Below are 27376 nucleotides of genomic sequence, written 5' to 3'. Positions count from 1 at the left end.
AAGGTTAACTTTAGATACTTAAATACTTCCGTTGTTACAAACTCGGGCTCCCTCTTTAGTCACTGGAGCTACCAGTTGGACACTCAAAACACCTGAACATCCAATACTTAATTATTAAAGCAAACAAATTCTACCGTTGGTTTTTTCCTCATTTCCAGAGTATATAGAACAATGTAAATTAAGGTGTCCTTACAAGACAACGTAGCACTGAATGATTGACACTGGATTTAAAACAGTATGCGGATCACTCATCGGTAGTGTCATTTTCTCTTTCTGACATCCGTTTTTAGGGACATATTCTAATAAGACAGCTCTGGGGTACAACCGTTTTTAAACCCCTTGCTCTCTAGGCTCCCCTCTCGGGTTAGGCAGCAAACAACAAAAAGTAATTCTGTATATTTCAGCAGCTTAAAAATTAAGTTTCTGCCCGATGACTTTTCTCTTCTCTCCCTTTCTTATTCGGTGTGCCTGCACTTCTAACAGAACAAAAGCAAGCACTGCTATCTGGGCTGGAAGACGGATGAATTGGGCAAAAATCAGGTACCGGTTAGAAATCCTTCTGCTCTCAAGCAGCACGTATTACTGCATCATCCTAGTAAGCAGCCATTTGCTACAGGTACGGGTGCTTTAAAAAATTAAACACTGTGCTAAGTTTTGAGAAAAACCAAGGGAGATTTTTATCTTTAACATTTCTCAGTAAACCTGTTTTCGCATGTCAGAAAAGACTTTGCAACAAAACATTAAAAAAAAAAATCATAAAGAATCCACGGTACAAAGAAATAAAACAATGCTCCTGTCCACGCCTTCATTCTAAACTAAATGTTTTCACTTGCACTGTGTTGGAAGCATAAATTCAAAAACATTATTAAAGGCGCAGGTGACAAACATTTAAGAACATTTATGTGCGTATGCTGAAGGTGTAGTAAAAATAACGAGAAGGGATACAATTGCATGTTTGTAGCTTTCTTCAATGCCTTCTAGCAAATAGAGATCCAGCAGTGCCTGAAAATGAAAAATCAAAAGTTTTTTAAAAACTCCTGTCTTTCATGAATCATGGGCTTTTGGGTGGGGCTTTGGGGGGTTCGTTGCTGTTTTCAGGGAACGTAACACTCACGTGTAAACTAGCAGGTGGGTATTTCCCAGTTCCTCCTTCATCTCTCCGCCACAACTTCTCAACTTGGTCTCCTAACTGGGAAACCATTCCATCAATCATCAAGCAGTCAGAATCCCATTTTCCTCTGGAACAAAAGGTAGCAAGGATTTGGAGAGTCAAACACTAATTCCAGCCTCTCAGTGTAACAGATCTCCTCCAGTCAAACCAAACAGAAAAAAGCTCCCACGAGGCAAAGAAAGTGACAAACACACAAAGGCATGATTATGACTTGAAACGCACATGAAAGAAACGTCCGAGTCAGGTGAAAGATGTTTGTTAGATCATAGTGAATGATTCGAGGAGTTCCAAACAGACATCCTGGAAAGCTCCCCTACTAAGGGACCTTTTCGTTTTCAGGTTCTCTCTTTTGCTGTCTTACTTGTAGTACAAAGGAAGTGTGAACAAAGTTTTTTATGTGCCAGAAATAACCACTCTCCTACTGTCTAACAGAGGAAACGGAACAGTATCAAAAGACCAGGACTATTCTTTAGCGCAAGTCTAATGCCTCCCGTTGGAGTGTCCCAATACACAGCTGTGAGAAGACAACACCGCGGAAAGTTCAGATTTTGTTCTCAGCAGCTCACTTTTGCTACTGAAAAAAAGTTGTTTTCAGAAAGCTGAGCATACAGGTGAAGCTTAGTGTCATCTTAAGCAGCATTTATGTTTCTGTGCACAGACCATTACAACCATGGATGGGTGAAGCTTTAAAAATTGCTTTCTTCACAAGTCCATCACAATCTTTGGCTGACTGCGACACTACCCTTTAATTTCCCCATAATAAGAAGCAGAAAGAGCACACTGGAGGTTGTATGCTTCTAAGGGACATCTGAGCCGGTATGGAAGTTACTTGAGAAGTAAGCTAAGTAAGATGAACTTTAAAGTCAATAGCTACTACACCGCAGCTTGCACCTTAACTCATCTTGCAGCATCCTGTTCTTGTTTGCGGTGCCATAGCCTAAGCTTCTTTAGCTCTTTATTTAGTTTTCAGCACAATTTCCAAAGAAAAATCTATTATCGTCTAATCCAAGGCATATCACCTATATGCTAGTGAGCTAGCGCAGCAAAGAGAGTTCACGTTCAGCAAGTGACTTTTATCCAACAGCCAGTAGAGTGCTAGGTGTGCCAACTACATCGAACTCTGACTATCTCGTTAAATCACACAAATGTACTTGTGATTTAGGCCAATACAGTTATTACCCTTGCTCGCTAGTCAATAAACGAGATGAGGTTTGGTTTGGGTTTAAAACTGGCTTTCTTCTCTGTCCAAAACACCTGTTCTGTGAACACCGTGCTTTGCTGAACGGGAGATCGCTGACCCTCTCCTGAACACATGACCTTTTTCAGTAGTACCAAATGATACAGATTGGCCGCTGGATTAAGTACGCTACCAAGAAACGATGATGCCAACAAATGGTACTAAGCAGAGGTATACACAAATGTTGTAACACAGGAAAGTAACCTCCGTGTTCAAGAGAACGCATGCATCACTGAAGCGGAGAGGATTGCCGGCAACTGCATTAAGCAGAGCAAATACCAACTGTTGATAGCAAAGCCACTCACTCACTGCCACTTCTGATTTCGCAGTGGAAGTGTTCTCGAGTTCTCCTGTAAGGCTCACCTTGATAAACGCTCAAGTTTCTGTCGATGACCAGTGTAGTAGCTCTGAATCAGAGGGTAATTGTAGAAAGGTCTACCCAAACGCGCATCATCATCTACAGGCAATAAAGTAAAAGCAAGTTAAAGAAGCAATATCACATGTTGAAACTAAAACGTTTGACTAAAAAGACAGAAGATCATACGAGCTAAGCATCAAGAAGCACAGGCAAGCCTCCCACTTTGAAAGAAGCCAATCCTCTTTCTGCCTTTGCTAACGGAGCGGTGAGACACAAGACTCAACTCCTTCTTCTCTCAAGTGCCATTTCAAGTTTACAATTGAGGTAGCATTCAGAACACGTACTGTAAGCAGAAGCTCACTACAGAAAGGACAATTCTCAAAGGGAATGGTTTCTTAAACATGTCATGTGAGCATTTGTGAGACAATGAAGGCTGACAATAGACTTTATAATCCACCCAAATAAAGAAGTATTGCCGAGGTGTATTTTTTCCTCAGGCAATGAATAAAAAGTTCCAAACACGCAGGTAATGCCTTTGCTGTAAAAACAAGCATTCCAGGATTTGTTGTGTAATAGTAATTTGTTTCAAATCCCAAGTCTTGCAAGCTGTGGACACAAGCAACTCCTTCAAGTCAGAGGCTTATTGCTCTTTCTAAGGAACATCCAGGAAAGAAACTGCTTGCATTATTCTACACTAGGTATTTGAAAAAAACAGTAAAATCTCCGTTTCACCAAAAGAACCTTCAGCACTGACAAAACATTTACAAAAACATGGCTAAGCACGTGTTCATCGGAATCACTTACTGGATAGTCTCCCTGTTACAAATGTGTTACAGTTCATGCTTACCTAAACCCTCTGGAAGGAGACTGGATCGACAGAACCAGATGACCACTCGTGCATACAAAGAAAGGAGGCCAGTTACCACCTGCTTGTTTGTCAAGTCTGTAAAACCTGAAAAAAAGGCACGAGATGATTCTTGTTATCCAATTCCTTTCATTTTTACAAACCCCCTTTCATCATCCCAAATAGAAAGTATAAAAGTAAGGCAGTAGACATCGCGGTCTTTGCATTTCTCACTCTGTGGCACCTTCTTATTTGAAGAAAAAAACCACATTCACCACCAAACCAAAAAAGCAACCCCTACAAAGAACCAGATTCACTAAAGCTTCAAAGAAAAAAAACCTAAAGCCGGAACTATTACATACACTCACGAATAAGACATTTGTTTTTCACGTAGCGGGGGATTTTTACCGTAGCAAAGGGATAGTCTTCTTTTCCCCTCAATATGCCAAGGACAAGTGATAACATAAAAAGCTACAGAAACTCAAGTAACTTACTTCACAAGTTACTCATTTGTGCTTCCTTTGTATTTTCTAGCAATTTGCAATACAACATTCGCATGCAATTATAAATTGCTAGCTAAGAATTAAAAGGAATCATTTGCAGCGCTACCACATCCGGTTGCTGGAATCTCCACCCAGCTGCTTACACAGCTTCTCGCTGAATGTAGCCTCCCCTACCCACTTGCATGAACTCCACAACCAACTGTTTCCCTGAAATCAACGCGTATTAAGTGGTAGTCCCAACTTCTCAGATTTCAGCCCCTTCTCCCAGCTAAATTTGGCTGTCTTCCAATCATCAAAACCAACAGAAGCTCATCTTTCCACACTTACAACTCAAGCATAATTCCAAATCTTAGTAAAACATACCAAAGATTTCATATATACGATTACAAACCTTTTTCAGTAAGCTCTTGTGCTTCTGTTAGAAAACAGGTTAAGACCGTGCTCAGGTTGCTCCAAAGCAACTGGCAGTGCTGAAGAGACTGTAACGTCTGCGGGTCAACAAAGTTGCGAGAGCCATCAAACAGCGGAACACCTTTTCAAGAATAAATATTACATCATTAGCCTTCAGAGCAATTTCAGAGTTTCAAAGTACGCTTAAAGAACCCCGTGCAGTACCATATACCGCCACGTTCCTGAATAAGCTCAATTAGAAAGAACCATTTTGTGTTGGCAGAATGACTACACTAGTACTCACATATTTGGTCAAACTCATCTTTTGCATAGATCACTTTCTTCCATGTCCACTCAAGAACAAACTGTAAATTAGCAGCAGAACTTGGCTGCGCTTTAAAAAAAGAAAACAAAAAAGAAATGAATCGACAATTGCAAACTAGAAAAATATATAACGTAAGAACAACGTAAGAAGTATTACCTTCAGATGCCCAATGTTTAATGCATCCAGTCAGAAGTTCTAAAGAACCTGTCTGGACGGCAGCTGACAATACCGCTTCTAACTGCTCCTCCTAAACGTAACCGACAAAATAAACTGAGAATCTTACATGCTTTCAATATCTGAACCAGTAACAGCAAGCGTTTGTTTCTAACTGTACACTCATTCAGACATCACACAGTCCACTCGTACACACGCAGCTAATTCCACATTCCTTTTCTTAACTCTAGCCACAGGCTGCACTGCTTGTTGGTCTGAGAAACACGTTAAACTTTCCCTCTAACATTTCAACTTACTGAAGGCTGATTCTAACCTTTATTTGCATGCCTCTGCAGTATAGTCTCAGTTTACCGAGTTCCAACTATTTCCGGTAACATCCTCTGCTAATACCCGTCACGCATTTTGCACGTAGAAGTTTGCCATCAGGAATGCGTGAAGGGGACAGAGCAAAGACAACGGTGCAACGCTTGCACGGAAACGGGGAAGCTAAGGGCAAGCAGCTTCCTAGACTCTGAAGACATGAAGCAGTTCAGACACCCAAAACTTTACCATTTTCTAAAATGACAGAAAAAGACGTGACACATTTAAATTCTAATAGGTTTAAATTGTAGGCTGCTCAAATACTGTATTATAATGCAGTGGTAATCCTTGAGAAGGATAATGCACAGCTATGCACAGACGTGCGATTATTAAGTAGCAGCTTATTTCAGCTGGTGGTGTGATAACTTCTTTCAGGTGAAATGACCCTTCACAAAATTTTACTTCTTTCTTTTTGTTTTTTTCTTTGTTTGTTTTTTTTTATGTGTTTTTTTTAAACACATTCAAAAGTAGCTTTCCCTTCTAGGCAAAATCATTACATTCAAAGCAATTTCTACACATTAGAATACACATATGATATGTCCATCTTTTTCTGAAAACAGGTTTCAGACAAGGAAACACACCAGATACTACTTACGGTGGCAAACAAAACTCCAAACCCAGCTTCTTGACCCTAATTCTGAAATTTGTCTCACTAACTTCCAAAAGAAATCCCTGCTCAAATGCATAACAAGTCTCTGAATGATATGGCCACAATTCAGCAAAGGTTATTAAAACACGTCTTGGTTGCCCAAGCTATTTCCAAACCGGAGCTGACATCAGAACATCCCATTTGAATGCAAGAGTCTACGCCAGGCTTGCAAAATAAGCAGTCTATGGGCTAGGGCAGCTTGCCAAGAAACTTCTTTTAGCTACCACACTGTGCAGAAGTGTTATTTGCCTTAACGCATTTCCACAAATCTGGTGAACAGTCCAGTAGACAGGAAGATGAGGGCAGCGAGAAGACCGCTCTCCCCTTCCTACTAATGGCTCCACTGTGTGACGACTAGCTAGCTAATCGTTTAGCTTAGATCCTGCCTGCGTGAAGAGGGGCTGTTCATCACAAAGGCTCCGTCTCTCATGAAACTCTTCAGATGAGAGAGAAAGGTTGGTGCACTGCAAGTGGAAAACCTGTGACGAGGCGGGGGGAGTCACTATGGTGGGACAAAGCAGAGAGAAGATAGTGGGTGTCAGGAGATAAAGGCGATTCAGGTGTTGCAGCAACAAGGGGGCAGGCTAAGCAGAGTAAATTGGGCTACGAGGCTACAGAGGTGAAGATCTGCTTTGAGAGGCTGCAGGAAAGCCTACTGATGAAGGGAAGATGAGGGGGAGCGGTGATGAAGTTGTCAGGCAGAGCTGACAAGAGTAATTGTTTACCACAGCCCAATTCCTTGGAAGCAAGCGATCACGTCTAGTGCAGCAAGCTGATGTTTGCAACAGCTCGCATCCGAGTGAGGCACCCCCATAGTCAGCTACTGCACTGAACATAAGGCTTTGAGAAACCGATGGGGCGAAGGTTGTTGTGAGGGAAAGATGCTTTATGTTGCGCATGACCAGCACTGCCTGCACGCTTCCTTGTGCGTATCTGTGGCACGGAATTAAGAGATGGGTCTCTCAACGCAGATCTCTTAGTGCTGCCCCCACTCAAACTCGGTAGTTTGGATTGAAGAATACTATAACTTCTGCTAACTCAAGTCAACACCTGCATTTCAGTGCAACTTGCGAATAATAGGAAAATCAGATTATCATGTCTTGTAGCCTCTACAGCCCTCTCAGACGAGATGGATGTATTTCCCCCTTGATTCCCTGATACGCACTCACCTGACTCAAACTGGATGGCTGGACATCAACGCGTCTTGGAGACAGCAAGCCAGCTACAAGACACCTGTTGTAGCTATCGTGAATGGTTTCACTTATAGAAGGACCACATTTCTTTAAAAATTTCAAGGCCTGAAACATTAATCAAAAACTACGGATTAAGACAGCAGTATTATTCAGTCACTAAGGTTCTGAATAATCGCTAAGAGAAATAAAAAAAAATGTTCACTTAAATTGTTAGAAAGCTTGCATCAGTAAGCACTACTACGTAGAGTCTTAAAGACGGCAGCCAAACTAACCGCTACGGTTTATAAAAAATATCCTGTAAAACAAAAGGTCAGCCCTTGCAATGCTTAATTAAGTATTCTCTAGCTTCTCTGTCAATACACAGACCTTTTTTTACCCTGAACACTGACACAAAATGTATTCTATATAAGCTAAAGCTAGCACACAACTTTAAATCACGCTTTGGAAGACCCTTTCTGTGCTTGTTTGTGCAGAAGTTGATTTATGTTGGAAACACTTAGCGAGCTGAAATTTAATTCAGAATTATTTGTCACAAGCTGTGCAGTGGCTTGGAAGTTTTAATTTGGCCAAGTGCGGGAGAAAAAAAAAATAATCGTTTCTTCTCAAACAGTTAAGTAATATTTCATTTTCTCCATTCTGCCCTCCTTTTTCAAGTTAATCAGGCATCAAAACCCTAACTCAAGACTATGGAGGCAGTTCCACTGATGGGTAATGCAGAAGTAACAGCTTTCCCCAACTTCCACAACAGTTTTGTTCCTGCTCCTACAGCAACGTTGTATTCCGCTCTAGACATTCAATCCCTCAGCGTGCTTCAACAGGAGACAGTGGTAGTTCTACAGTCCCAAGAGTGGACCTAAAATGTTACCATTTGCATAAAACTGGCAGGACACCATTGCAATCATGCATGTGGATGGGCAGGATGGGCATAAAATGGTCTCCGACCCTGAAAGCAGTGCAATAGAAAACATAGGAAAGGTTCATCTCTTGCCATTCTCAATAAAGATACAGTAAAAGATCACCTCCTTCTGGAAGCCGGTGCAAGTCATACGAACAACTCCGGAGCTCAGCAAGCACGTACCATCTGCAGAGACAATGAACGTTTGACAGCCTTCCATACTCTCGCACTTAGCTTATGACCACTTTACGTTTTGTAAATAGCAGTATCTGGAAAGCTGTAACTGAGTACCCATTTTCTTCATCAGATCACTTCCAAACTTATTTTTTTGAAAAGAATTACTGCGTGTAGCAATTTTATCTCTAGTGCTATCAAGGTGCTCTGCTCTGAGCTTCAGTTCAACGTCATTTCATTTGATGACCATCACCCCTTCACAGGCTACATTACAAAAGCACCACAACCCAAAACTCAGCAGACTGTCAGATATGTGTCACAGTGTTAAACACCTTGTTAGTACAACGTAATCAAGGGTTGGGCTTGTGGGCGTTTGGGGCTTTTTGGTTTCGGATGGGGTTTGAGTGACAAACAATGAACAGGAGAACCAATAAATGGCATTTGACCTCACTTTAAGCTTATCACTATCAAAAGCAGTGAAATACCTACCAAAATTGTAGGAGCTTGGATGAAAAAACTGCTCAGGTGGTGGACGAGAAAGAGGAACTCCCTGACTTAGACTCCGCTCGTGTACCAGAATATCCAAAATGGGGTTTGGAGAAGTCATGCTTATTACAGTATCCAGTGACCACAACGCAAAATAGGGGCAATCATGAAGGAGTTCTTCTGGCCTGAAAGCAAGCAAGTGCATAAGCTAAACACCGACTTCCAAATGATTGATTTGTAGGGATATTGAAAACAACTTAATAAAAATATACCTTAGTGAATCTGGCATTTGAGCACAATACCAGCGATTAATGTCAAATACACCCAAGTAAGCAGATGGTTTTCCCTGACCACATGTATTCACTTGCCAGCTGAAGATTGATACACTGGTGTCAGGCGATATTACTGTAAAAGACAAGACATTGTTTCTTGTTTGTAGAAAATAACGCTATAGCTGATATGTTTAAAACACCACTTCCTATTTTGGCTTAATTCTGTTATATCACTCACAAAGCACAACACTCACTGAGAACAACAAAAAAAATTTACGGAATAGCAAACATCTCTGTGACAGGTTTCAGTCATACTGCCCCTTCTTCTGGTATCACTCAGCAGGCACTACTAATTTCCAGATCGGACTCAATTACAGGTTTTAAGAATAGCTCCTTTCCAGCACATTCAGAATGAACGAACACAATTATCACACAAAATAAATACAAAAAACCCAAACCCAACAAACGGGAAATTGGAACAAAGATTTTAACATAAAACATTCACAATGTTATACTCCAGTTCTCTCAATAAGTGGAATGGTTTGTCTTCTCTGGGGAGAACGCATTCTCCAGATGTAAGCAAAGGATGTGGTATATCATTTACCCTAGTAGAGTAAGGAAGAAGGCGACAGTTTGTTTGGCAAAAGGTTTCTCTGTTCTCTGCTGAATTCATCATTACGTTTAGGGATCCTCACACACTTTACTATGTTTCATTGTGAACATCTGTGCCGCTTCCGTTTTGTAGCTGCTGCAAGTGCCTTTGAAGATACCAATTATTTTCATAATTCAGAAGACAGCTTCTCTGCTAGCCTCAACCCACATCCAACAGCAGCTCATGTGTGCCTAGAACTTAACTCAAACAGATTCTGAATGAAAGCTAATTAGAAACCATCCGAGAAATTACAGGTATTTCTCCATGCCTCATGCTTCATAAAAAGGAGACAGAAAGGGGGTTTGTTGTTCTTATTTTGGTTTGGGGTTTTTTTTTCGGGTGTGGTGGAGTGGTGGTGTGTGTTTGTTTTTAACAAGCTTTTAGGAGGCACTCTCCTCAGAAACGTGACACAAGTGGAGAAAATCCAAAGGTGTTTTTGTTCGATTTTGACACACTGTTGATAGAGGATGGCATCACAAAAGAGATGCAAGTTGCCGCTTCAGGACTAAGTCAAAGATGATAAACAGAAGTAGCCTAGAAAGATCATGCAAGTGTCTTCTTTGCAAACATCATACATCAGTAAAGGCCAGTCAGAAGAGAGGGAAGGTGAATAATGCAGTCAAAACAAAGGGCCATGGAAGTTATCACTGCAGCAGGCTCAAAAATAGGGTCAGAACATAAGTGAATTTGTAAACCCAGAGAGGGACATTTAATTACTGCAAGATAATGAAAGACTTTGTAAGAGTTTTAACTGTGTATATGGACAAGGAAAGCTATTGCTTTAAGAACTTGCAGGTGTAGGAACCTATTAGATTTAGAGAGGAAGAAATGGACAGGCAGATCACAGAATCGTAGAGTTGCTTAGGTTGGAAAAGACCTTTATGTTCATTGAGCCCAACCCTAAAGCCAACTGCCAAGTCCACCACCAAACCACGTCCCTAAGCGCCACATCTCCCTGTCTTTTAAATACCTCCAGGGATGGCGACTCAACCCCGGGCAGCCTGTTCCAATGCTTTGTAACACAGTCAGTGAAGAAATTTTTCCTAATACCCAACCTGAACCTCCCCAGGCGCAACTTGAGGCCATTTCCTGTCGTCCTATCACTTGCTACCTGGGAGAAGAGACCAACACTACACCCCGCTACAGCCTCCTTTCAGGTACTTGGGGGGAGTGGTAAGGTCTCCCCTCAGCCTCCTTTTCTCCAGGCTAAACAACCCCAGTTCCCTCAGCCACCCCCGTAAGACTTGTTCTCCAGACCCTTCACCAGCTCTGTTGCCCTTCTTTGGATGCGCTCCAGCACCTCAATGTCTTTCTTGTAGCGAGGGGCCCAAAGCCAGGCAGCTTTCCAGCCACTCTTTCCCAAGCCTGTAGTGTTGCATGGGGTTCTTGTGACCCAAGAGCAGGACCTGGCATTTAGCCTTGATGAACTTCATACAGTTGGCCTTGGCCCATTGAGCCAGCCTGTCCAGATCCCTCCACAGAGCCTCTGTAGACCCTCAAGCAGATCAACACTCCCACCCAACTTGGTGTCATCTGCAAACTTACTGAGGGTGCACTCAATCCCCTCGTCCGGATCATTGACAGAGATATTAAACAGAACTGGCCCCAATACCGAGCCCTGGGGAACACCACTTGTGACCGGCCACCAGCTGGATGCAGATGCAGACATAGGTTGGAACAGGGAAAGAAAAATTCAGGTAACACTCCTAAGCAATGGGGAGCATCATCTTACTGTTCAAAGACGACAGCTGGAGGAATAGAACGACTGACAAGCTTCATGCAGGTGACCCCACCATACATCGCTATAGCATGTCAGCAAGCATAAAACACAACTTATTTTTTCCTTTAAAGAAGTCCCATATAACTTAAGCACCCATTTATTTTTTTTAAATAAGCCCAACAAGCTAGTCTGTAAAGGTATTCAAGACTCACAGACTGGGGTACAGAACAGCATTCATTGCTTAGATTCCAAAACTACTTATTTTAGAATAACCAAACAGGGACATTAGAACAAACCTGCATTAACGCTATCCTCTCCGTCGACACGTTTGGGAAGTTTTTCTACAGTCTGACAGCTAAGTAATTTAATATCGCTGGCCTGCCCGCTCAAGGGAAAGACTCCACCTGTGAGACCTAAGCTGTATCTTTCGACACAGTATTCCAGACCCTGGGGAAAAAATAAAAGGAGAGAGAAAAGGTCATTTTGAGATAAAAACATACATTATAGCTAAATGTGAAAGAATGTATATATGTATAATATAATATGCATATTGTACCGTATATTTCCCATGAGCTTATTTCTGATGGCAAATAGAAACTACATCTGACATGCAAGAGAATGAAGCGTCAAATAGTAACGGGCTTTGCACATTTTCAGAATTTAGCATTTCCCTCGCTAAAATTTGCTCTGCAGTATGCACAGTTCATTCTACTTTATCAAGTAACTTTGGAAATAACAGACATGTGCAGAGTAGACAGGAAAATCTAAACCATCTCTTTGAAAAACTAGCGCGAAGCCTAAGCAAAGAATCCCATTTTTATTACAGAAGGAATAATCACCAAACACAGTTTATAATAAAAGATGTCCTGAACAGGTCCACCGTGCCAAAAGACCCTTTCGTCAGATAAAGTACTACAACTCCATCAACCTCTTAGAGATGAATTTTAACCGCTAGAAATTTCAACTTTTATTCATCTGTGAAGAGCCAGTCCCCCCCCAAAGTTAGGGCTGAGGGGAAGGGAAAAAAGATATCAAACAATTCCTGCCGAAGACAACTTCTGAAGCAAAACAGCGTATTTTAAATTCTCCACTGGGGCAAGCAAATCTAAGTTAAGGAACTCCACTGCGTGGAAGATGTTAAATAATGACTTTATTGACCCGTAAAATCTGAAGACAGTTTTCAAATGAGATGCACTCGTCAGACTCTGATGTGGACGTGGGGGCTGCATACTCTATCCACCTGCAAGCATCATGCAGGACAAATGTCAAGGTGCGCTCCATGACCATGGCCGGATGCACTAGATTTCAAGCTTTCTTTCAAGCTTCTGTGAACTCTCTTCAACGAACAAGGGTCAACAGTAGATTCCTCCTCCTTTCCTCCAATTTGGCCTGGCAATTGGGAACAACTCTTCAATTTTCTGCCACGGAAGACGGACAAGAAACTTGACTCAGCCAGTCACGCAGGCAGACAGTCATGTAGTACTGACCAATCTGTGGCTACAGGGAAGTATTCCGACACTCCAAGTGTCCTCTGTAGAACACAGATCCTGTACTAATGCTTCTTCTGGGTTTGTTTCCGGGGGGTGGGAGTTGTTGGGGGGTTTTTTTGGCAGGAGGTGTTAGCAAGTCTTGGTATGAAGCTACATGTGTAAGTGGCTCATCTGGAAGCTAGCTGAAGAACCTGACTTTTCCCCCCAGAGGTCCAGCTGTTTTGTTCTCTCTTCAACTACCTTGTGAGATTGGTTCCTGTTTCAACCTTGCACAACGCTCATCACAGGAACGCAGGAACAGCAGGGGAGTAAAATATCTCAAAGGCAGAGACTGGTGCCTGACACCTCTTAGAAGCCTGTGAATGTATTACTGGTTGCACTGTCTGTAGAGGGTTAAAAGTCTCACACTAGCGACACCACAGCTTTCTCAGGTCACAAACGCAAACCACATTATTTAATCACTTTGTGTGCTTTTTTTTAAAACCGGAAATTTTAGCAGACCCATTTTTCAAAGCTGCTGAAACATTTCAACCCTCTGAGGTGAAATCTGACACTCGTCACACCTTTTCCAGGAAAAGAAGATGACCAAGGCAAAGCATTGCCAAATAGTAAAAGGTCCCCCATTTTAACATTAAAGCGTTGAGACAGAACAAAGTAGCCACGCGAGGAATGGATATCGACGACTGGGTTTTCTTCCAAAGCAGCACACAGTACAAGGTCTTTGCCACTGCTAAGACTGTAGCTACAAATAACTTTTAAAAGAGGATAAAGCAAAGCAGAAGTTCAAAAGTGAAACTGGAGAACGATTAAAGCATCTTTCTCCTGTCGACCTGCCAAAGTGCTTAGAGCACTACAAGAGATGCAGCAGCATAAAACATGCCCAAGAAGACTCAGCAAAAGATTGGGGTTTCAGTCACCTCTGAATTTTGATGGTAAAAATCACCCCTGACAACTTCACTGATACTCACATAGACAAAATCACTATTTTCATCTTTTCACATACGTGCACGCCTTACCTCATACATGACTTGTCCTGGGGCCAAGCGTTTTCTGTCACCAAATGCTAACTGCAACAGATGTAAACTCACGACGTCACCTTCACTGAAAAAGGTAGAAATTAGGACATTTGATTACAAAGCTGCTTTAGAGGCCTTGTTATCATTTTATTAGATCTAGACTGATGTTTTCTTGCTGAAAAGAAAAACACCACTTCCCAAACCATCAGATAACTGGTCACGTGCAGCCGCTACAACACAAAGGAGGACATTTGGACACTAACAGCTTCAGGGGCAAATGCTAACCATACAATTTGAAAGCTTTAATATGTTGTACGGACTACAAATTGTTGCTTTAAAGTCAAACTTAAAAAGACTGCCACACTGTGAACGGCTGAGCTGATTAAATAGCTTGCTGATGCTGAAAGAGAGAGATCTTTCTCCCCTTCCCTTCCCTTCCCACCAAAGTTCCAGCCCCTCTCTTGCATACACACGCTGCACCCTTCCACATACTGATTCGGGTCATTAGCCCAGCAGGAAACCATTGACTTTGCTGCTCAACAGGGATCGGTCTCTGCCAGGTGAGCTGGCCTGGCTCACAAAGGCTCCAAAGACCGCGCAAGTTGGCACAAGGTAATCCGCAATACTGTCACCTCCCTCCTTTAGGGGCAGCCGGCTGTCATATTGGCACGTTTAGCGCTCGAGATCTGCAGCCCCAACTACTTTGAATGGTATTTTCATACCATGGTGCGAGTACCAAACAAATCGTGAAGCAGTCCTCAAGAAACAAAGGAAATCGTTTAAGAATGCAAGCACAAAGATACAGCCACTGTTGCTTTGCCTTCTTTCAGAAGGTAGGCACTAGTAGGTCCCTCTTCACATCTGTTAAATCCTGTAAAAATTGCAGTGTAAGCTTAACACCTTCCACACCTGAGAGAATCTCCTGCACGGCTACATAAACAAAACAAATATACATGTATCAACGGTATGTGAACAAAGATACAAAAAAATTTAAATGCATTCAGTGGCTTATAGTAACTTTTTATTCACCTTTCTTGTGTAGACTGAACAGCCCACAAGTAGCAACAATTGCGAGGATCATTCTCAGGCTCCTGAAAAGTAACAGCATAGACAGGAATCCTTCCTCCTTCAAGCTGAGAGTGGTGCCTACGTGGTTGGGAAAAAAAAAAAAAAAAAAAAGAAAGAAAAAATGAAAAAAAAAAAAGGAAAAGGGGAAAAGAGAGAAAAATAAAAACCTGTGAGCCTACGATGAGCCCTAACTGTTTGTAGAAGGGTAGAAGCATCTTCTGAGAAAAAAGCTTATCCTTCCGTGCTTATCCCCAAAGTACAGAAGGTCACACTTCCATCTCAGACAAGTGAGTCAGGGAAGCGACTACTTTTTATGCAGCAGTCAAGAGCTGAGGAAATTACTGTCCATCAAATGCAATAACCTGGGTTTATATCCTCCTCTGCCTAGGGAGGAAGAACATAAATGATTACTTCACCTGCCAGGCAAAAGATTGTTCCTCCTGTTCCAGCCGACTTCAATATTGAACTTAAAATGCAGCCTACCTTCTGAACAAATTTAAGACAGGGCCAAACACAAGTACTTTCTCATTTCTTTACTCGGATGCTACGTAAAGCATTTTTCCTCCAGACTTCTGAACCTTACGTGTACCTTCACAATCTATTCTTGCCACCCAGTTAGTCCTCCACTGTCTATTTATGCATCCAACAGTTTCTGGTGAGTCACTGCAGGTTTGCTTAAGCCAATCCCTATCTGAATTTGGTCACATATTTCACGTGTGATTGCCCTTTGGCAGATATAAAATCGTCTCTTAATTTTTCTATTGCTTATAGATTTACATGCCCCTTATCCTCATCTCCAAGTGTTCCAAGCAAATTTTCATTCACACGCAACGTTGCCTTGGAATGGGTCAGTCCCCTATTTTGGACAAGGCTGACATGTAGGAAAGAATATCTTTTCAGGCACGGATCAGCTATTGATTTTTCGTGTCTCACTAGTTTCATCCTGGGCGCTTTAAAGAATATTATCCCCAAACCCACATTATTAACATACGTAAGCTTCTCAATGTATGCCCTAATTGCAGTAGCTGGTTCTGAAAAATCATTCCTAAAATCTGGTTCATCAAAACACATACGTTTCCTGGCTTCACTGAACACTACTGATCGGACAAAGCGTCTTAGAAAAATGAGCTCCATCGCATCCTAAACTGCTTGACGTAACCCCAAGAAGCATGCTTTCCACAATCCCTCGAGCCACAGGCACAAGAAGGAAAACAATCCTAGTCCACTGGGGAGAAGGCGGTCCACTTAATCCATGTATGACTTTAAATAGTTATTTCAGAAGAGGATTTCTAAACATCCCAAGATTATACCCAAAATTTCACTCCCTAAAATGTTCTCTTTCATGAACATGCTTCCGTAAGCAAACAATTGAGACCCCTGCACCTCCGGGCATGGCCAGCTGTAAAGGCCTACTTACTCCCTCTTCAAAGTTTTCATATTCCACAGTGACAGGCAGCCATCTGAAAAACCCACAACAAGCTGATTGCTTCTGCTTATGTAGTACAGGGTTGATATTGCTGTTCCTGAAGGATTTTGTAGTTGAAAGCAGAGATGTCTCCCTTCTCTGGTCACAGCTTCTCTTCTTTGTGGAACTTCAGCAGGAATTCTAGTGACAACTTCTAGACCTACACACACAAAACCACGCCATGAGTTAATGTGTCAGGCCATTTAGGCTGCATTTTGAACACTGACGTGACAACACGTCTCATCCAATTCTACCGTCTGGGGCAAAATACCCATTTATGCAACGCTTTCTTTTGTATGTTTCCAAAGAACAGAAGAACTCTCTGATCGGACAGGTATTCTCACTCGTATTTTAAAACCAAGTAAGAGCGTAACCTTCGTAGACAAATTCTTCCCGGGCTCTATAAATCACACGTTTGGGCCTCACGATGAAGCTGTCTGAAGCGACACCAACTCCTGAAGCCACTCTTGTAATAGCCAAAACAGCGTATGCAATCCAAATATGCAAATTAGAGATTTCAGTCATCCAAATGCACGATTTTTGACAAGTCAGATTCATTTTAACAAGCAAGCCTAAAATTTGCCCCAAGTCAACCCACAGAAGCAGAAGAACATTCCCAAGAAATAGGGCGCCTCTGACACAACTTCCTCTTAGGCAGCTGCACTGACTCACGTGGTAAAATTCCTACACCTCACTGGCAAGCATCATAGTGACGTACGGATCTTGGTGGCAGGGGGGCATTTATAACATTAGAAGGAGTATTAAGCCACTCCCATTTTTAATCAGGTCGGGACTATACCAAGGCAAACCGCCATCTGTAACCAGCAGTCAGAAATGCCTGCACACTAGTGTCTTCCAAGTGGGATGCATGTTGTTTATACACAAGTTTTCCTACTCTCAAATTCAAGTTTAAAAACTGCAGGCTTACCCGATGCTTGTATTTCATTCTGACTGCAAGAGAAATCATCCAAACAAAGGTCCACCAGAAGTAGATGACCAACATCTGTAGCCACTGCTGCCACTCCAAAGAGCCATCGCAGACTCTGATGTAGGTGCTCAGTGCTCACGCTGGGTCCTCCGTGATTAGTTATGGGTTCTATAGCAGTTACCTACAGGAAAACTGCAAGCTAGCATTTAAGCTGTTTGACAAGCTGAACAGAAATCATTCAAAAGTGAAGCCGGAATTAGCACATCAGAAACAAGAAAGTAAATGCAGAGGACCATAAGACTTAAAAGCAAAGCATTGTTTCCAGTTATATCAAGAAAAAACCAATATAGTCAATCTTGATGTTCTATTAACTTGCACTGATTCTTGTTTACATTAAGATAATGAGACTAGGGGACATTACATCATTGGACTTCCTGGGTTACAGAAGACAGAAAAAAATGAGTAACATTCCACCAGCCTCTCCCATCTACACAAACACAATATTCAATAAGCAGCGATTCAAGGACTGCAGGTTGAAAGTCAATCGTTCAACAATCCGTCAGGTAACTCCCTAACGGCTCTTCTTTCCTATCCTAAGTCAACATAAAAATCTGTTCTGCTCTAAAGCCACCCGCTTGCTAGTCTGAGATTCAGGGGAATGTGTCTAAGTCATTTACAGCACAACTATGGAAGTTTCAGATATTTTAAAGACAGTATTTCTAACATACATAGAAATCAAGCATTTCGGAAATGTATGTTACAGACACTGGGAACAGCGGGGGTTTTTTTCCTTTTTCACTCTGGCCAATAAAAGATAGTTCTCAATGCCTTTTTGTGGCAGTGGAGAATTAGGTAACTATGTGCTCTACCATAAACCCAGAAAACTTGTTTTACAATCAGTAAGCTCAAAAGATAACGGTACCGTTAAGCCCAAGAGTTTGCACCAAGGCTCTCTTGACTGGATACTCTGAAGTGGCAGTCTGCACTAATGCAAGATAGAAAAAATACCGCCTACAAAGAGACGCTCCAAAGCTTCTCCTGAAACAGGATTACGCAGCACCTGACAACGCAAAAGCTTCGTTCCTCCGATTAAAGTGTACGTACCCTTCCTGGGAGAACAACTGCTTTAACCACTCTCGATATTCCAAGGTCGTACAGACAGAGAACACTTCCCTCTGCTTCTTCCAACCCAACCAGCAGTCCCGTTCTCTTCTGCCAGGAAAAATCCTTTACCACACGAATGGTGGGAGGCTGTTTCTTTACTCCACGGAAACGGTAAGCAGAGCGCCGCTCTCCCGTCACAGAGCTCACTACCTCCAGTTGAGGACCACACGCCAGCCATGCCAAGCCATTTCTCCCTGTAAGAGAAAAGAAAGCTGACTAAAGCAAATTTCCAATACAAGACTGAAAACAACTGAAAAATCACAGCCACTGCCCCTTTCCTTCACTAAAAGTACCCAAAAGGGAAGACCGACTTCCCTAGTTGTGGTCAATTATTCAAAATCACCCATGGAGATCCTCCAGCACTACCTCTTAATATTAACAACCTTATTATTTTGCATTTCTACTTGTCATTCCCGCACTGAAGGATTTGGACTGCTTGGGATGAAGATGACAACATATTGATCTAGAGACTTCATCCCATATTCGGCTTGTTTTGGCTAGAAATCGTCTAAATACATACGGGAATACGAGTCTTAAAGCACACTTCAAAGATAACAAATCTAAACCAATTCATTTCTAGTTTATTAATTTTACTTGACACACGCCTACTTGGGGCAGGGATTTGGACGGCAGCAAGAAATTATCGTCAAATGGGCACTGCATGAGTACATCTGATCTTTTACACGGGCTGACGACAGAAAGAATTTAACACATTTTGTTTCACTGAACAAACTCGGAGGAAGTATTAACTCAATTACTGCACTTTCAGTCAGGTAGATGGATTCCACCTGGTCTAACAGAGCCTAGACAACCAGGTAGGCACCCAGCTAGCTCTACTTGCGGATCACCTAGAAAGTCAACTACCTAATCTGCTTAGCCACTTTCAGCAGCTCTCCCTGGGTACTCATCTGCACCCTGTTAAATACGTTGGAAATATGGCTGCAGCGCTTAACAGTGTTATCCTCTTCCTTTGCTGTTTGTATTCAGACTAGGAAAAGAAAAAGCGGGGGGGGGGGGGTGGGCGGCGGGAGGGGGGTGCCTCTGTAATGTTGTAGAAGAACTAGTTCCGCATGTGGTGTTATGATGGTCATAGAGCTTGAGCTGGTACAAATAAATAGGGCCCAAAACAACACTATCACTTTTTTGAAAACTGCCTTTTATTTAATTAAAAATTGAGTGACCACAACATTGAGGAAGGCCCGCTGACTCAGCATGCTTAACTAAATTATTTTAATAGCACAAGACTGGTGAAGGTTGCTGTAATTTCAAAGTTTAACTATACTAGTTTTAAGGTTTTAATATTAGCATTTTTAATAGTTAAAACTTCCTTCCTGTTCTCTCGAAACCTGATGCATCTTAACAACAGCACCAGCCTGACACAGTCAATACTGTGACCCTGTGCTTCAGGTAACCTCCAGGCAATAAGAACTTCAGACCGAGACCAAATTTAAAGGAGAACGCTCACCTCCAGAAAACTTCCCGCTCAGCACAGAACCTAGGGGTTTCTCATCTTCCCCAAGTGCCTCAGTAGTCACCTCTGGAAACTGCAGCAGACTGCTCGTTACCTGAGCTGATAGGTCTCGCATTCTTCACTGTAAATAAAGAAAAAAATGCAAAAACAGACTCATGTCAGCCATAACTGAGATTTGCTTTTTGAGATTGACAGAAGTTTCATCAGTATGCCGCAAGTAATCTCCTAGACAGCTCCTGTAGCTCTTTTCCTTCAAAAAATGGCACTCGGGACAGTTTTTGATCTCACAGCAGAGCAAAAGGAGAATCCTTTTACTTTTCTAATGCCTATGAGATCACCAACAAAAAGCGACACAGGGGTATTGGTAAGGTCAATAACAGGAAAAAAAACAATACACCGAGTTCAAGTCTACTCAGAAATGCGAGTCTGTAGTAAGATGCAATCCGAGAAAAAGCGTATTTCAATTAGCGCTGCAGTAAGAGGTGTGAGGTTCCATTAGTCCTTGCTCTTGATTTTGTACCTCATTATTTATTGCCAATTGTCTTCTAGTAGATTTCAGGCATCGTTTGTGTCTTGTTCACTTCTTGTGTGTTTATTTTGAACTCTAAGGAATACTAAGTTCTTAACTACCTTCACTCTCAAACTCTTCCAGAAAATGTACCGTTGATGTTTCCGCATGACAAGCGATACAGACTTTCATAGCTCATCAGTTGGAAAGTAGTTTTCCATACACTTATCACCTGAACATAACACAGCACCTTAAAACACGGATTCTTTTCTACACTTAAATCCCCATATTCCTTATTCCAGTCCTTTCCTTCCTATTGCCAGTCCTTATCACATCTCTGCACTATTGTACAAAAACTTTGAGGCCTTTCAGTTTCCACACCTCTGTCGGTGCTCCACAGACAGTTCACGTTTCACTATGTCAATATAGATTTTTTTGGGGGATGGGGGACGGGGGACGGGGACTTAAAAGCTCAGGTGACTTACAAGATTGAATAGGAGGCTAAATAAGAGATATTCCACACACGTGGAAATACAAACTACTTCAGCTCACTACGTTTTGCAAGTTCTATGGGTTATTGAAAAAGCCTCCGGAAGACAAGACAGGTTCAAGCATCTCTTCAAATAGCACTGCTTTCTCCATGGAGTCTCAGAAGGAAGATATTCTACGTAGCTCGTTATTCCTGGGCGTTACACATGCTGACCAACTCGGGCATCAAACAGAACCCTTACCCTATGCCACAAACCAGTACAGCCAGCCACTTCAATGGGCACACAAAGCCCATTGCATTAACTGTAGCACACATGTTCTCCCGCAAGCAAAGTTTTATGGTTGCTTCTTCCAGCGTGCACTAATAACCTATTTTCCTTACGGCATAGGAGGTTACAGCTAGTTCTGAAGACCAGACTCTGGGAGCAACACAAAGTTATTAAAGGGAAACGCTTATAAATAATACCATTTACACAGATTGTACTTCTGTGGAGAAAGGTTATGCTCTAAAGCCTGGGCATTGGAATCTACTATATTTCAGGTCACAAGCACTCTACCTGAGAACATGTTCCAGTATCTTCTGCCAGCATGAAAACAACGAGCGCGTGAAACACAGGCAGTGTAAGCCAGGGTCCCGCACTAAGCGCAAGTCAACCTTCGGAAAAAAAGGTTGCCGATGGCAAAGCCAGTATTGCAGGACGCTGCTGCAGCCGGCCAGCCTGACCGCCCTGCCAGCATTCACAACTAGCACAGGTCAAGTTCCAAGTGGGACAACTCATTTGCAGTAGTTTTCTCGCGTTTGCTTTTTGGTACTTGTCATCCTTTCACAGGGACAGCGGGATGAACTTTTGCACTGCATCCAGGGGCTCCAGAGAGTAAAAAGCCCCACAGTTTGACCAGCCTTCCGGCTCAGTTTAATTGTCATGATTTAATCCATATGTTTTATGAGTAACCCATAATACCAAATACAAATACAGATCTATTGGGTTGGTGAATAGCATCTCTCAAAGGCCTTCAACGTCCAGCTGTTTTGACAGGTGCCTTCAGCAATACCGTGATGCTGAATAAGAAAGGAGGAATGACCAGAGAAGATTATCACGGGAAGAAATTTCAGAAGAGGAAGAACAAGAGTCACCCTGCGTCACCCTGCCTTTGCCACTGCCTACCTGGACAGGCCAAGAGCACAGAACTTGGCGTGGCCAAATTGCACATCAAATTTTAAGATACTCTACTGGGGAGAGTTGAGCGTAAAAACAAACCACTCGCCACCCCAAACTCCCCACCAAATCAGAAAGAATTCTTCTCTGGTGGAAAGCTCACACCTTGACACAGTGTACTCCTGCCTACAGTACACAACAAATGTGCTTATCAGGCCCATACCACCGCTAAGAACCATCAAGTACGTAACACTCCCACGCCCGGACCATTCATGGAACTTTAAATTTAATTCCGCTGCAGTTATTAACTGCATAGAAAAGCACGTGAAAACGCTAGACCATCAGGCATGCCCAGGTTTCTGCCAGTACGCCAATGGCCGTTTGAAACATTTTGTTCCTAGACATCTGGCTTGGTAATATGGAACTAGGAAAATAAACTCCACAATAAAGCCTGAACTGTATATACAGTGACCTGGCTATCAGGACGTTTTACTTGCATCATTCTGCTAAGTTGAACCAAGGATTACTGGCAAATCCATACAGTGGGAAAATAGTTAGATAGAACTAGGTTAAAGGCGTGAAGCCTCTCCTTTAAGAGCGATATCCAACACTAACTGCATTTCTGCTCTCTTTGAAAACAACAACTACAGTCACATTCCTCCTTCTGTCTGGTAGAAAACAGATCAGTGTAAAATGCCACAGGCCTACTCCATGTTCAGGAGGAAGCCAGAATCCAACCTCCCTGCTGTATGCTACACCAAAGTGGTCTGTGCACAAGTTGCCAAAATTACCGTTCTTCTTCACCCTTGCTACTTATGACCTCTAAACACCATGAACTGTTTCCAAAGAAAGGAACATGCCACAAGTCATAGACTGATGACAGATTTCTGGATTAAAAAACCCCAGGGGGAAAAAAAAAAAAAAAAAAGAGAAATTACATGTTCAAGTGGAATCACATACAGCCAAGTCAGAGTTCTGCGATGTCAGTTCTGACTGACGGTAGTCCAGGAAAATCAAAGGCCAACAATGTTACAGGCTTACTGAAGAAAAAGCTAAAAATACGCTCAGTCGCAGCTGAAGATACGGTTTCACAAAACACGTTGCCTTCACTGCCGCAGGAAGAGAGGCCTTGCTGCCACCTCCCATCTCTCCATCTGCTCCTTTGTTCTACTGCTGTATTCCTGCGGCTTACCTTGCACTGACTTGAGCACTTTTTAGAGCACTTTACGAGCCAGGTTAACTGCCTAAGAAGATGGGAAACGAACCCAGAAAAGTAGATAGTTTTCCACCAGCTTAGAGAGTTAAACTGGCTGGCAGAGAGAACTAGCAAGCATGAAAGTTGGCACAAGGAAGGAGGCAGGACAGTGCGTTGGGAAGAAGGAGAGGGAATTCGTCCGTCTCCATTTTGTGGCAGTAAGCCGTTACGCTAGCTCATACACGTGTGAAACTACACACACAATTTGCAAGGAGAGCTGCAGAACCCTTTCCTTTTAGAAAGGACACCACCCGAGACACAGTCAGTCAACTTTTAACTCCCTCGTGCGCGTAGAGACTCACTGTCTCACTGAGAAAGGCTGCAGCTGACAGGCATCATTCTTTCATTCAGCCAGATGTGGAAGCTAAAGCGATTTCAGGGAAGTGCTACCTGGTGATCAGAGAACGGACAACAGCGTGCGACACGATTCAGGTCACATTTTCCAAGGAAACAGGACACAGAGTGGGAAGAAGCCAAAGAAGAAGAAATGGAAGAAAAACTAAGTCCTTTTGAGAAACCAGCATCCACTTTGTTGAATAACAGCTAAAGATGACAATGACAGAATTTTTTGAATTATTATTAACGACTGGTTCAATGACATTTTCCCCAGAAAAGCAGGAGGCAGCTCACAAGCGCTGGAGGAGCAGTGGATGGAAAAGACACTTTCTGCACCTTAGTAGTCGGGTTCAGTGAATTTGCGCTTTGCCATATTTTACTCCAGCCGAAAGAGGATTTAGTGAGTGAGTTAGCAGGTGACTTTGTGAGTACCACCGGGTCATTTCTTTCCCACTTAGGCAGAAACACCCTCCCCGCCCCGATGCTTTAGGCAACCACCCTACATTTCATCCAAAGCCTAAGTTCTAGTCTAAAAAGCCACTAGCATAACAGAGACGGTCTGTATCGGAACTCCACAGCCAGGCTTATTTCACTCAAGCGCAGCCTACAGATTCTCTTGCAGAGTTTGTGCGGATGCTCCACAAGCCCAAACCTACAGCAGAAGGCAAGGAGAAGGAAGAATTTCAGCTCTCTAGCCCAACAACCCCCAACAGCTAAGACCATAGATTTGACTTCCCTTCAAAGGAAAACACAAACAAAACCAACACAGCTCAGAATTTGACACTGGAGCCAGTTTACCCAGCCACCTCCTATGGTTATTCTCTAACACGACCATACTTTCATTCAAGAGTCGCAGCCCCTGTCTAACGTGGCTAAGCTAGCAAAAGTTCCTAAAGTCCCTTCTGAACTTACGCTCTTTTTACATTGCTTGGCGTACCTGGACAGACAGACATAGGTGCTAAGTGTCTCAGCACAGAACACACGCGCAGCCTTCCTAAGAGAGGGAGACAGCAGCTGACATTTCCAGCATACCACACCGGTGTGCCATCGCCCCGGTGCCTGCCCCTCCCAGCACAAATTCTAGAATCACAGAATCACAAGGAAGAGAACTTCCAGAAGTTCTCTTCTGGAAGCAGGCGGCCTTCCAGAATCACTGGAGGTCATCTGGTCCAAGCCCCTGCTCAAGCAGGCTCACCTAGAGCAGCCTGCCCAGCACCACGTCCAGACGGCTTCTGAGTATCCAGCTCTGAAACGTACTTGGACAAACAGCAACCTGACAAGCTGAACCGCAAAAACATTGGCAACACGTGCAACAGGCCCAGGCTTTTGGTGACTCTCTCCTACCAATTTAAGTATTCTCTCCACCACACAGGTGAAAAAATACCACACCAGCAAAGGCTTGTCACCATTACTTCTCTAAAACTGTATCCAACAGCTTGCTGGGGAGAAGACTCAAAACTAATAGAAGCCCGATTAAGTTCATTTCACCGTCTTAAAAAAGCACACCCCGGGCAAATCAATGCAGGAAAACGAGCCGATGCAGTAAGTGGATGAGGAGCTGTCCTCAGCAGAACAGGGTCCTGTCCTGTGTGCCCAAACACCTGTGACAGCTGCCAGCCAAGACTGATGCCATCATCCAGACCGATGGGCCTAAGGCGGCACTTGAACTACCACGTTTAGCCGTACACCCTACACGGGGTTCAGCATTCCCGACAGAATTCAGCCCCTGAATGTCCCCTAGTTTTACCAAACACCATCAGCAAGCAATTACTAGAGCTGAAAGACTGACTCCACGCTTCCTTCTATTGGCAGAAGCTCCAGACCTCGAGTCAGGAAGAAATCAAGCACTTTTGTTTAAGTCAGCAACTTTGCTGCGTGATGCAGGCTTCATGCAAAAATCAAGAGACCCCCACAAAACGCGCGGGATTCCTGTAAAGCTCTGCTCTCCCCATTAAACCCAGCCCTCTTCCCGCAATCGATCGCCGCTCTATGCAGAGAGCCGATTTCCCAGCTCCTCTGTTTGGCAGTTACCCATGTTGAAGCAATAAAATGGTTCGTGAGAAGCAGCTGGGAGGGGAGCAGCGTATGGCCTTTCAGTGAAGGTGTGCCTTGAACGACTTATTCATCAAGTCACCATCAGGCCCCTTCTTTCCCAGAGCAGCCCGTCATGCACTCCTTGGCTCTCACGCACCGCCACAGCCTCCTACTGAAATGCTTCTGGCTGGCTAAATAAGTCATGTGAACATTGGTTGCTTTCAGAAACATGCCCAAAACTAAAAGGGGGGGGGGGTGTTGGGTTTTGGGGGTTTGTTTGGGGGGGGTTTGGTTTGTTTTTTGGGTTTTTTTCAGAAAGTGCAAAGAACACATCTGCCCCAAGTTCTAGGGTGTTCATCTCATGACTGGTTTTAAAGGGAAAACCTCTGGTTCTCCCTGTCAAGGACTTTGAAGTGACCCAAGCCTGAGCTGCTTTGACACGGCTCGGTACATTCACTGGCACCTTTTATTTCAGTCATGATTTCTCACAACTACAAAATGAAACCAAGAAACCGTAAGGTACTTAGAAGTAGACAGAATATGCTGTTATCTGAGCTCATGAGAGATTTGCTATTATGTTGTGGACCCGTAACCCAGGGCTACGTTATTGCCAGTTTACCCAGGCTGAAAAGCCCCTGGAGGGTCTCATCGGGGCACTGTTGGCACAGAAGTGTGTGAGCAACGAGTCTTAAAGATGACAAGAAGGGGAAAACATCAGAAGCAGAAGAGCAGAGGTTAAGGTATCTGCCCGCGATGCCCATTACTGGGAAACTCGCCTGAGCCACTGCAGTGTGCTGGTGCTCCCACTCCTTCTGGGCTTCCTCCAGCCAGGACTCCCACGTCGCCTGCGTGCTCCAGATCTGCCACTTGTTCTCAGCCAGCAAAAACCACACCTCTTGTGAACAGCAAGACAGCTTTAACCAGGGTACCTACGTGTAAAATATCAAGCCCCGTGAGAGACGAGGACCAGCAGCGAGGAAGCCATGCAGTGGGAGGCGGTCTGGCCTCTTGCAGAGCAAGCCCTTCCAACCCAAACCTCCTGGGGACCGTACGGCACGTGGGGACACAAACCCACCTCGCTGCGGAACAGCCGAGACGTTTGTTGCTGCTGTCAGCATCCTGAACTGGAAATGAAAGCTGCCATCTTCCTTGTCCTCGTCTAACCAGAAGGTGAGCAACAAAACACGGTGCCCAGAGCGTGCACAGGAGCCAACCCCCGCGAATCCTCCTCAGCTCCATTCCCACCGTACTTCTTCGGTGTTACAGATTACCAAAAATGCCTCCTGAGAATGTTCTGGGAAGTCAAAATCTGCTTGCTATTCATAGCTGTATTTATGCTGAAATACGTACGTGTTCCATCGGCTATTGGTCGCCCTGTGCTCCCGAGCCCAGCCAGTCTGCACAACAGTTTGTTATTTGCAGCCTGCGGTTGGTTCTCTTAGAAGCTTCCCACTGGGACTGGCATTTACCACTGCTTTGTTCCTGACCCGTTTTGTCCTTTTAAATATGAAAATACATAAAAGACAAAAAAGAAGCTGTTACCCAGACAATCCCAGCAAACGACAACGTTTCCAATCAAACGTGACTTTTGG

The 27376-nt window shown here is 43.3% G+C and overlaps 1 pseudogene; it reads right to left on the bottom strand.

Moving 5' to 3' along the window:
• The window catches only part of LOC142028277 (protein ELYS-like), a 43014-nt pseudogene extending 16315 nt beyond the window's left edge, over nt 1-26699 (bottom strand).
• Between the last annotated feature and the right edge of the window lie 677 nt (nt 26700-27376).

The sequence above is a fragment of the Buteo buteo genome, unplaced genomic scaffold (genome assembly GCF_964188355.1).
Source record: "Buteo buteo unplaced genomic scaffold, bButBut1.hap1.1 HAP1_SCAFFOLD_234, whole genome shotgun sequence".
NCBI lineage: Eukaryota > Metazoa > Chordata > Aves > Accipitriformes > Accipitridae > Buteo > Buteo buteo.
This window is presented reverse-complemented; position numbering and strand designations above follow the sequence as displayed.